This window comes from Raphanus sativus, unplaced genomic scaffold, assembly GCF_000801105.2.
Source record: "Raphanus sativus cultivar WK10039 unplaced genomic scaffold, ASM80110v3 Scaffold2186, whole genome shotgun sequence".
Lineage (NCBI taxonomy): Eukaryota > Viridiplantae > Streptophyta > Magnoliopsida > Brassicales > Brassicaceae > Raphanus > Raphanus sativus.
In genome coordinates this window covers 4,961-16,946 of record NW_026617495.1, presented here as the reverse complement: position 1 = coordinate 16,946, position 11,986 = coordinate 4,961, and the positions used below count along the sequence as shown (strand labels likewise).

Sequence of the window (11,986 nt, the reverse complement as noted above, 5' to 3'; positions counted from 1 at the left end):
CTCAGACATAGCTAAGCAATTCATACAATAGATAGATGAAAGAATTGCATAGATAGAATAAAGTAGAAATACAAAAGGAGATGAGAAATCTCTCCAATCTCTCAAGACAAATAAAACTCTAGTCTCTCTTCACACTCTCTGCTTTTCCCTTGAGGGTTGTCAAAAGCTTGCTTCTTTCGAAGGTTGCCGTCAAAAACACTTAGCAGGAATATTTTAAGCATTTCCATTAGGTTAAAATTCGTCAGGGGCAATCTCGTAATTTGGTGAAGTCTTGGTGAAGTAGTCGGGTAACCCATTTCGTCTTCGATATCGATCGACAACACTGGATGTGTATCGATCGATTATAATCCTCTAGTACGCGGATCTTCTCAGCTACATCGATCGACAACTCTGGATGGGTATCAATCAATTATAATCGCAATGTTCATTTCCGACTTGGTCTTGAATGGTCAACTCGGGTATATCATCTCTTGTACTCCAAAATGCTCCAAAACATCACTTTCTCACAAAATGCTCCTGAACCTGAAAACATACCTAACAGGCTAGGAAACAGATTAAATATATAATAAAATACTAGTATACCATGGTTAAAAACGGGTAAAATCCTTGGTATATCAACTTCCCCAGACTTACTCATTTGCTTGTCCTCAAGCAAAAACAGTAGTCATTGGAAAATGTTTGAAAACAGCAGGAACTCAAAGATTCAAATATTGAAGTCATCACTTATGGGTTTGCAATTCATGTCTAAACATCCTAATCACAGAAGTTCATTATGCCTTATCCTAGCTTAGCAACCAAACTCATCTAGTCAACAACTTAGCAAATCTCATCTGACATTCCCTATACTAACCTCATTTCTTAACATAAAATAAAAGTGCAGGCTTTACCTTAGGAGTATCGATCAAAGGACACATGAATTCAACTCAAACAAGTATCTGAACACACAGGTAGTCTTCTCTGATCCCTTTCTCCCCTCATCTCTCTTCTCTGAATCTCTTATTAGTTTCAATTTCAACAGGTTTCAATGCCACATAGGTCATCTAGTCCATCTCATTTACATTTGCATTGTAACTCATACATTTTTGACAAAGTGTAGCGAACAATGGGGTTTGGTATTGAACCTATCCCTCGTTTCCACAATGTGTGATCATCCTTGAGATTTAGAATACTGGGGTCGCAGGAGACACTCCTACCCCTCTGCCTCTCAAGAAATCATTTCAATCTTTTATAACATAAACTTAGATCTTGAGACGCTGAAGAGAGAGAAGGAATGGAACCAGAAACACACAGACTTTTTACCTTCCAGACTTGTAAGAGGATTCCGATCCAGTGATTTCCAAGCCCCAAGACAAGCAAATAAGTCAGTATTAGTGTTGGAGGTCAGCTTTGGTTCCTTCAAACAATCTTAGCTAGTGAATATAGATGACAGGTTGATCCACTTTAGCATCTTTAGTACTATCTGCAATCAGTAATCTAGAATGGTGCTAAAGAGTGGTCAGACAATCAAATATAAATATATATCAATGTTCCTATTTAATACTTATGTGAAAAATAATTTTGAAAAACAATTTGAATAAAAACCAAAATAAAAAACACATATTAGTAAACTCCCCCCAGACTTAAATTACACTGTCCCAGTGTAACACAGCCGGTGGTGAGGTAAATAAAATAAAGCATAATTCATTAATATAACAAGTTAGAATGAATAAACCTGATCGACAAGGTGTCGATCGATTCGTAGTGGTATACGTCGATCGTTAGTAATGGTCGTGTGGTGTCGAGCGATATGAATGGTGAATGTCGGTCGACGGAATCATCATTCTACTTGGATCTAATAAAAACTGCAAAATCAATCCGAAAAAATAAAAGCAAAAATGAAAAATAAATAAAGAAAAATAAAAGAAAACCTAATAGTGGGTTGCCTCCCACTCAACGCTTTGTTATAGTCATTTAGCTTGACTGTGGTAGGTGTGTGACTCAGGGGGTGTAGTGGGGGTTGTTGTTTCCTGGTGGGCAAACATTTCCCTCATCTTTGGACTCAGCAGCAGTGAAGCTTCTTGTGGCATCATCTGAGCCTGTCCTTGTAGGATATATCTTCCCTAAATCTGCTTTGATGACTTGCAACCTTCTGACCAAATCTTCCGTGTCTAACTGATGCTGATAGAAATCATATCTTGAATGCTCAGGTAGTTCTTCATGTTGTTCTTTTTCGTGCTGGTCTTGGATCTGTTGATCTTGATCTGCCAAGGATTCTGTATTGATCGATGCTACAACTTATGCGTCGGTCGTTTCGCTGGGATCTCTGTCGGTCGACTCAGTATCAACGGTGTCGATCGATTCTGAACGTTGGCCTTGGTACTCAAGATTTCTCTGCATACTGTGTATCTCATTCTTCAATAGACCAGTAGCTCTGCAAAGGTTGGTCACTCTTTCGTTGAGAGTGTCGTCAATGTCATCACTTCTTTCGTTTAGTCTTTCCTCCATAGAATTCATAGCTTCGTACAGCTCATCTTTGATCTTATCAACTTCTGCTGTAGTGCATGCTCTCTTCGCTGGTGGTGGCTCGCTGTCGATCGATATTGGTCTAGGCCTGTCGATCGATGTTGCGTTTCTGTCACGAAGACCAAGTTGATCTTGAACTATGCTCATGTCTTGTTGTAGCTCGTTCAGCTGCTGTGACAGTGTGTCCTGGAATCGCAGGATAGATGAACTGAAATTTTCATGCTTCTTCACGTATGCTTTCATCCTATCTTCCAGTGCTGCGAACCTTGTGTCGATCGACGGTGACGATGGAAAAGTAGCATTCTTAGCCTGATCTTTCTTGCGAATTGATGCTAGCTCTTGCTGTAAAAGATCGATCCTCTTGCTTAACCATTCGACATTGTTGCTGAGAGGGATGTAGACGTCTCCAATCCGTGTAATGATGTAAGCAATCTCCCATTCATCTTTCTTAGGTGATGAACATTCTGGTCGATCCATGGATGTAGTCTTGCCGATGTCGATCGATGGTACAGGTACTCTGCCGGTCGATACTGGTGGCGTAGCCTCCTTCTCAAGCATGGTTAATATGTGTCCAATCTCCACTCTTATCTCAGCCATATCATTCTGGAAGTCCTTGTAACTGACATCCAAAGGCTGGAAAGTGTCTTCCACCAATGTGTGCATGTTTGCCTCAAGGTGTGCCTGAGCTCTCCATACATCAGTCACCATATCATCTATCTCCTCTCTACTGTAGGGTACTGGTGGTGGTATGTATGCATGGTAAGGGCGTGTGTGTACTGGAAGGCGTAAGCAACCTCAGTGAAAAAGGGATGCTCTATCCAGAATTCTCCTTACTTGCTCCTTGGTAACATGGATGATTTCACCATCAACTCCTCTAGCGTAGCCAAACTCATCTCTGTAGACACCATACTCATCCTTTGCTTCCCATTTGAATCTCCTGGATCCATCAGTATTGAAGGCACGTCGTCCAAACTCCAATTGTCTGTCGGGCGATCTGACTCTTGGTATGTCGATCGATCCGGGATATCCGCCGTCGATCGATGGTGTTGAAACGATGTCGATCGATGGTGAATTCCTAGGTTGACCAAAGTGTTGAGGAACTGTATCCTCCCTTGTGTTGACGTGGTGGTTGTCCTGGACGTGAGCTAGGATGTCTGGATGGCTATGTTGCTGTGTGAACAGGTTTTCTGGTCCATTAGATACTTGGAGGATGCCTGCTATGTCTTCTCTGGTTATGTGTAGAACTCTTCCATTCATTGCTCTTGCATAGCCATCTGTGTCGCTGAAAATTCCAAATTCATCAGGTATTAGTGAAACGTTCCTGATATCATAAGGTTCATGAGATCGAGATTGAGCTCTGTTGAAGGTGTCGATCGATGGTGATGTGGTGGTGACGATCGATGGTGCACGTCTAGCTGCACGGGTGGATCAATTGTTCATGTTGTTGCAGTCCTCCATTGATGAGTTTCTGGGTGCTGGAAGCTGCTGGGTAGAAGGTGAAAAGGTTTGAATTTTCATGTTTGTAGTTGTCAACCTTTTATACCCATGTGTTGTCCTAATCGGTGAAATTCTGATTTTGTCCTTTAAGTCGTCCGGATTAATATCGATCGATGTGATACTGGCTATGTCGATCGATGGCTGGCTATGTCGATGGATGGACGATGTCGTTTTGCTGGACGAAGTAGATAATCGATCGATGGTGGGCGTTTGGTGTCGAACGATTGTGGGAATCGGTTTGCAAATCTGTCATTCTCCAAGTAATTTTCCCAAGCTCTCTCTTCCCAATAGTCTGCATCATGTTCTTCACTGTGGTCTCCACTGTGGGAAGAGGTGGCTATGTATACTGCAAAACTCTCATGAAATCCGCTATCTGCCCAACTCCTTACTGAGTAATCATCTTCCTTTCGGCTGGGTGGGATGGCGAAATTCGGGTAGCAATGATCTGGTAGATCGAGTTCATCATCTGGTGGGTCTCTGTCGATCGATGATCAATGTTTGTTGTCGATCTCCTCTGACTTGCGAGTGTCGATCGATGATGTTAAGGTGCTGTCGATCGATCCCGAGTACTATGTCTCGTACTCGACTTCACAATGACAAACTGCAATGATACTAGTATCATCTTCTTTTACCACTGATTTGGCTGGTGGTTTGCCAAGCTTGACAGGGTCGTAGTGGACGTCTGGATCTATCATAGTCAAGCACATCCTGTTGGTGTTCATGTCACATATGGCTCCTACTGTAGCCATAAATGCTCTTCCAAGTAAGAGGGAAGAGTTCCAATTTAGCTTGATGTCTAGGACATGAAAATCCACAGGGACGATAGCATTACCAATATGTATTTCCAGGTCTCTGATGAAGCCTCCAGAGTTTTTCCGAGTGTAATCCACGAATGTAAAGATCTCTGGTGAAGGCTCTACTTGCAGGCCCAGATGATCTGCCATAACCTTTGGTAAGATGCTGACTGATGAACCAGTGTCACATAGTGCATGAGGAAATTCAATCCCTTGTACTACACAGGGTATTGCAAACTTCCCAGGATCACTCTTCTTCTGCAAAGTAATCATTTTCCTCATATCTTCCCTGCAATTGTCAAACCTTCTTCTAATGTCAGTTTCAGCCTCCCTTGTTTCTCTGAAGAACATCCACAATCCGCTTGTGAAGTAAACCTCCTCAAAAGGTTTCTCTGATGGGATTCTGATAACTCTCTTAGTGAAACCATCAATCTCCTTTTCATTAGCTTCCCTTTTAAGGTTCTTAGGAATCTTCTCCTTCCTACTCCTTAACCTTCTTCCTTCAATTCCCTCTGATGGAGGTGTAGTGTCTGAAGGGTTACCAGTAATCTCTGTAGGGTTAGCTTGTGGTTTCGGTGTGGGTCTGAGTGCATTGATTCAGGTGCTGTCTATCGATGGTAGTTGCACTCAGTATGTGAGAGGTGCAGGTCGATCGATAGGTGGAGAAAAGGGCCGATCGATACGTTTCTCGTATTTGTGTCGATTGATGAGTGACTCGTCTCGTCGGTCGATATCTTCGTAGGTGTGGGTGGGAGGGTATGTATGAGAAGCCGTGAATTCAGCATGTGTCAATATCCTAACCGCGTTGCAATCTGCAGTCATATCCGGAAATGACATTGTTGATGTCGATCGATGTGGACTAGTTGGTGTCGATCGACACCATTGTGATCTACCGAAACTCAGTGAACTTTCCACTTCAAAGACTCCTTCTTGTAGCTTCTCATGTTTCACCACTTGCCAGAAATCATCATCTATAATAGCATTCATGTGGTGTTTCCTATTTCCTTCCCCTACTTCCTTAGAAGTTCCAATCCTCCTGATAGAGTCTTCAGTCTGGACAATATGTGTCTCAAGTTTCTTAACTTGAGTGCAAATGGTGTCTATCCTTGTGGTCAGATTGTTGAAGACAGAATCAATCTTCCCATTGAAGTCTACTGTAAGCTTCTGCTGACCTTTTAGAACTCTATCAATCATGGCATCAAACTTACTCTCCTGGTTGGGTGGTGGTGGGTTTTGGTAAGCTGAGTTGCCGTAGTTCCTTGTGTTGGTGAAGGGTTTCTGATACTGTGAACTCTGGTTGTAGTTACTCTTCTGACCACTGCCAAAAAGTTTATGTTTCCACTCTGGTTTCCATATCTCTGAAATCCAGTACCTTCGATGTAGTTCACATCTTCCTCTGTATCATCTTCTCTCTAGCCTCTCCTTCTTCAGCTGAGCAGACTGGCTGCCCCAGAAATGCATGTAAAGCATCTATCTTGGCTCTGACTTCATTCATCTGGTCTTCCCCGATGGTTGCAACCGATTTCTTCTTGTCATAGTCAGTGTTCTTGGTGCTGCGGCTGTTGGCTAGGTTCTCAATAAGTCTCACAGCCTATATTGGATTCCTAGTGTTGAAGTTCCCCTCACTAGCAGTATCAAGAGCCATCTGATACCTCAAGGCGATACCTCTGTAGAAAGTGCTTAGCAGCTGCACTTCATTGAATCCGTGGTGTGGACAGTCTCGCTGGAAGAACTTAAATCTCATCCACGCGTCTTTAAAAGTCTCACTAGGCTTTTGCGCGAAAGTGGCGATTTTGCTCCTTAAGTCCTCAGCGCGCGCCTCATCAAAGAAATTACGCAGGAAGGCGTTTTTGATGTCGGCTCAGGATGTCAGTGATCCTGTAGGTAGCTGCTTGAGCCAGTGCGAAGCTTCTCCAATCAGTGAGTATTTGAAGAGCTTGCAGAGTAGGTAGTCCTCAGGGACTCCATCCATACGAATAGCAGCGATAAGATCCTCGAACCTCTCCAGATGGTCCATAGGATGCTCGTGTGATAGCCCAGAATAAGGTATCTGAGACACGAGAGAGTAGTACTGAGGCTTGAGCTCGAAGTTCGGCTTCTGAATCTCTGGAAGTCGAATAGCTGATATGTTGGTGTAGTACTCGTCTGGACGGTTGTAGTCTGCCAACGATCGTGTTTGAGCTTCTCCTGTAGCCTCAGCTTCAGGCTCAGGGATTATGTTTCCCTGTGCATCTAGCTTCTGACCTGTTGCATTACGCAGTTGACCATCTTGGTCATACAGGTTTCCATTCTCGCCCTGCATGAGAATAACAATCGCGGCCATGCATCGCGGAGTAGTGTCGATCGATATACGGTTAGAAGTATCGAACTATGTGGATCGGCGAACGGTATCGGTCGATGGTGCTGTCTGAGTGTCGGTCGACTGTTGAACGTGAGTATCAGTCGACGGTACTGCGGTTCTGTCGATCGATGCGGAGCGTAGGTCTTTGCGGATTGAGCGTTCCAAGTGTGCAGGATCTTCTGAGAATAATAGTTGATTTCCCCTGTTGCTTCTGGTACTGCTGGGCATGTACCTGAAAAGACAAGAAAAATTTTAATTAGAAAGGGGGTAAAAAGAAAAACCTAAGATTAATAAGATTAAATCTAATGGCGATCAAAGCTCCCCGATAACGGCGCCAAATTTGATAGTGCTCAAATTACCCAGTAGAGCTTACTCTCTTAAATAAGAGGTACAGCTGTAGTACTTAGGGATCGAATCACGGGGAACTAGGGAACCAATTAAATAAAATCTACTAATCAATCCTAGGCAAAGTTGGTTTATATGATGGAAATAAAAGTAACAATTCCTAAAATGAGCAAGGTAGTTGCTCCAACTAACAATATGATGGGTTGTTTAAATGTGATAAAGAGTGCTAGACATAGGGTTTCTATTCAGGAATGGAGATTATAATCTCTATAAATGCTTTAACAAGTTGCTTGCATGATACTATAAATCTCAGCCGCTTAACTCAAGTGATGTATCACTGGTTAAATAATCTAGATCTCTTGCCTCAACTGTCGTAATGTTGGCGCAGAAAAGATTCGATCGATATCCTTTTGAGATATCGAGCGATACACCTTTCGCAGCGCCGATCGATTCACCTGTCGGGATATCGATTGACGGCTTCTAGATATGCCTAGGCGCGAGCCGATAATGAACACAAGGTCTCAAGGAGCCGTCGCTCTTCTCAACGGGAGACAAGCAAGTTCAAATGGATAATTCAAGATAATCAAAGATCTTAGTGATCTATGTTCTAGTTAGCTAATCTAAAACAAGCATAGGATGCAATACATTTGATGAGTACCACAACTTAGCAATTATAGTTTGGGGCTAATCCACAAACCTATTTAAACCCTAGATCTAACAAGTAGACTACTCAGACATAGCTAAGCAATTCATGACAATGGATAATGAAAGAATTGCATAAATAGAAATAAGTAGAAACCTCTCCAATCTCTCAAAACAATATAAAACTCTAGTCTCTCTCTCACAATCTCTGCTTTTCTCTTGAGCTGTCAAAAGCTTGCTTCTTTCGAAGGTTGCCGACAAAAAACACTTAGCAGGAATATTTAAGCATTTCCATTAGGTTAAAAACTCGTCAGGGGCAATCTCGTAATTTGGTGAAGTCTTGGTGAAGTAGTCGGCTAAACCATTTCGTCCTCGATATCGATCGACAACACTGGATGTGTATCGATCGATTATAATCTTCTAGTACACGGATCTTCTCAGCTACATCGATCGACAACTCAGGATGAGTATCGGTCGATTGTAATCGCAATGTTGATTTCCGACTTGGTCTTGAATGGTCAACTCGGGTGTATCATCTCTTGTACTCCAAAATGCTCCAAAAACATCACTTTCTCACAAAATGCTCCTGGACCTGAAAACATACCTAACATGCTAGAAAACAGATTAAATATATAATAAAATATTAGTATACCATGGTTAAAAACGGGTAAAATCTATGGTATATCATAGCTTCTCCTCTTTCACCACTTGCCAAAAATCATCATCTATAATGGCATTCACGTGGTGTTTCCTACTCCCTTCCCCTACTTCCTTAGAAGTTCCAATTCTGCTGATAGAGTCTTCAGTCTGGACAATCTGTGTCTCAAGTTTCTTAACATGAGTGCAGATGGTGTTTATCCTTGTGGTCAGATTGTTGAAGACAGAGTCAATCTTCTGATATCTTGCATATTTACATGTTTTTAGCTTTCATATCTTATGCATTTTGATCATATAGCTTAGATTTTAGTGTCTTTAGGATCCATATTGCATTCATATGTCCCTATCAGGTGTTGGAGCATACTATGAGATGATGTGAAGTGTTTAAGAGCTCAAAGATCCAAAGGAGGTGAAGAATGAAGCTCAGCAAACCAAGTACTCTCTTAGACTCGACTAGACCGGAATGTCGAGACCGGAGTCACCATGCCGGGCGTGGAGAGACAGGACCGGATTGTGAGGACCGGGAAGTACACCCCGGGCGTGAAGCCATGGACCGGGATGGAGGACCGTGAAGAGCAAGCCGGGCGTGAGGCAGGACCGGGATGCAGGACCGGGATCACCATGCCGGGCGTGAAGAGAAGAGAGAGTGGTCTAGGCTGGTTTTCTCAAACCGGTCCGGTTCGACCCAATTCGACCTTGGGTCATTTTAAACACTATTTTGAGGTTTTAATTAGCCTTATCCAAGGGGCACTCTAGTCTTTTATCCTATGTATCTTTCTTTACCCTAAACCTAAGTATAAATACTTTGTAATCTCCATTTTGGAGAGATTATCTTATTTTCTCTTAAGAATCACAAAACCTCTTTTGGGTGAAAGTTCTTCCCTTTGTTCTTGTGTTCTTAAGTGTTTATAATTTCATTTCTTGCTTTCTTAAACATGATTAAGCTTGGAAACCTCATGGGTTCAAGAGTAATCATGGTGATTAGTGAGTAGATCCACTTTTGGATTCATGGGTTAGGGAGATTAAGGGTGATTAGGCTTGATCTAAGGTGTTTAACTGTAGATCCTTCTTAATCTTTGCTAGTAGAGTACTTTTAATGCTTCTTTAGGGTTGGCCTCCTTAAAGTTGAGTTCTAGACATTTCCCACCCACAAGGTGTTTGATGAAATGTCTGAACCAACTCTCCTAAGCTTTTAACATACTCTACCAAAGAGATTTGTTGTTAGAGGTGTTAAGATGGCTATTAGACTTGTCATTAATGATTGCTTCCTAAACATTCAACCAAAGAGATTTGATGCTTGAGTTTTGGAAGTGAATGAGCATTCATCTAGAGATAGAGTTTGTTTACTCTTGTGTCTAGGTCTAAGGTAGATAGATTGATTGAAAGCTGACACTTTTAGATTAAGTTTGATCACCCAAGGTCTAAATCCCTTATCCCATGAGTCCTTTACTCTCATAATCTAAAGAAAGTTTCTTGCTTTATTGCATTTTTTATTCCTATTTTAGTATAATCTCTCATCTCATCTTGATAGCATTTAGCTTAAGCATGGTCTTGCATTCCTAGTGCTTCGCATTCTCTTAGAATTGGATTGACATCCTTTATACTTCAACATTTGAATAGGATCTTAGCAAAATCCTGTTATCAAATTGGCGCCGTTGCCAATTTCTAAGTTGATTGTGACATTGGGATTTAGTCATTTGCTTGAGACTAAATCATTTTTATATTCTATTGTGATATTGCTTCTTGCCTTCTTTCTTTCTTTGACTTTTCAGGTGTATGAACTTGAGGAACAAAGGTTCATCAAGCCTTGTTTCCATTGTTGAAGACATTTCTGCACTTGAGAGGGATATTGTGAGAAGGAGAAGGGAAGAAGAGCAACAGGCTCACATTCAGAGGTTGGGTTTTGATATGGAGAACCTGCCTCAAGATAGAGCTGCTGAAGATGGTCAAGGAGCTGCCAACCTTGGACCAAGACATCCACAGCGCCAAGCTAGAGCAATTGGTGCCCATGATCAGCCTAACATCCATGGAAATAGGGCTGGCATTAGAGCACCAGCTGTGGAGAACAACAACTTTGAGATCAAGTCAAGCTTGATCAACATGATCCAAAGCAACAAGTACCATGGGCTTGCTTTGGAAGATCCTCTAGATCACTTGGACAACTTTGATCGGTTGTGTGGCACCATCAAGATTAATGGTGTTTCTGAAGATGCATTAAAGCTTAGGCTGTTTCCATTCTCTTTGGGAGATAAAGCTCACACATGGGAGAAGGGTCTCTCAAGAGATAGCATCCGGACATGGGATGAGTGCAAAGAAGCCTTCCTCACCAAGTTCTTCTCTAACTCAAGAACTGCAAAGCTTAGGAATGAGATTTCAGGATTTCAACAAAAGAATCTTGAAGGTTTTAGTGAAGCATGGGAACGATTCAACAGCTACATTGCTCAGTGTCCTCATCATGGTTTCAGCAAGGAGAGCTTGCTTAGCACTTTCTACAGGGGAGTTCTACCATCTTGCAGAAACAGGCTTGACACAGCTAGCAATGGTTTCTTCTTGGGCAGAACCGAGCAAGATGCAGAGGAACTGGTGGAGAACATGGCAAAGAGTGATTCAGTCTACAATGAGGAGAATGATAGAGCCAACAGAGGAGATGATCAGCAAACAAGGAAAGACATCAAGTCCTTGCAAGAAAAGTTAGACTTGGTTATTTCAAACCAAGCTAAGAAGGAGCAGGTTAGCTTTGTTGGTGATCCTAGTCAAGAGGTCCCTCCTAAGGTGAATGAGGTTGATGGTTTGGAAAGGCAAGAGGAGCTTTGCTTCATCAACAACAATGGTACTTGGTACAGGAAGGAACCTAACTTTCAGTACAACAAATACCAGCCTAGGCAAAACACACCTCCTGGTTTTGGGAACAACAACATTCAGTCCACTCAAGCTCAAGGAAACTCTTCTCAAGCTACAGCTCCTGACTCAAGTATGGAGTCAATGTTCAAGCAGATAATGGATGCTCAGTCTAGATTAGCAAAGGACATTGGCCATGAGTTCCAAACCGTGCACTCCAAGATTGATACTAGCTATACCGAGCTAAACAACAAGTTCCTAGTACTTGCCTCTCGCTTCAACGCTTTGGAGAGTCAGGTCGCCTCTATGCCATCATCTTCCAAGAGCCCAATGGGATTACTACCAGGGAAACCAGATAAGAATCCCAAGG

At 42.3% G+C, this 11,986-nt stretch overlaps 1 non-coding gene across 1 annotated transcript; it reads right to left on the bottom strand.

Annotated features, from left to right (window-relative positions):
- Window positions 1-11,133: 11,133 nt before the first annotated feature.
- LOC130505340 (small nucleolar RNA R71) lies at window positions 11,134-11,240 on the bottom strand. Its single transcript, XR_008941633.1, has one exon. It is a non-coding gene; the product is annotated as a small nucleolar RNA R71 (small nucleolar RNA).
- Window positions 11,241-11,986: the final 746 nt, after the last annotated feature.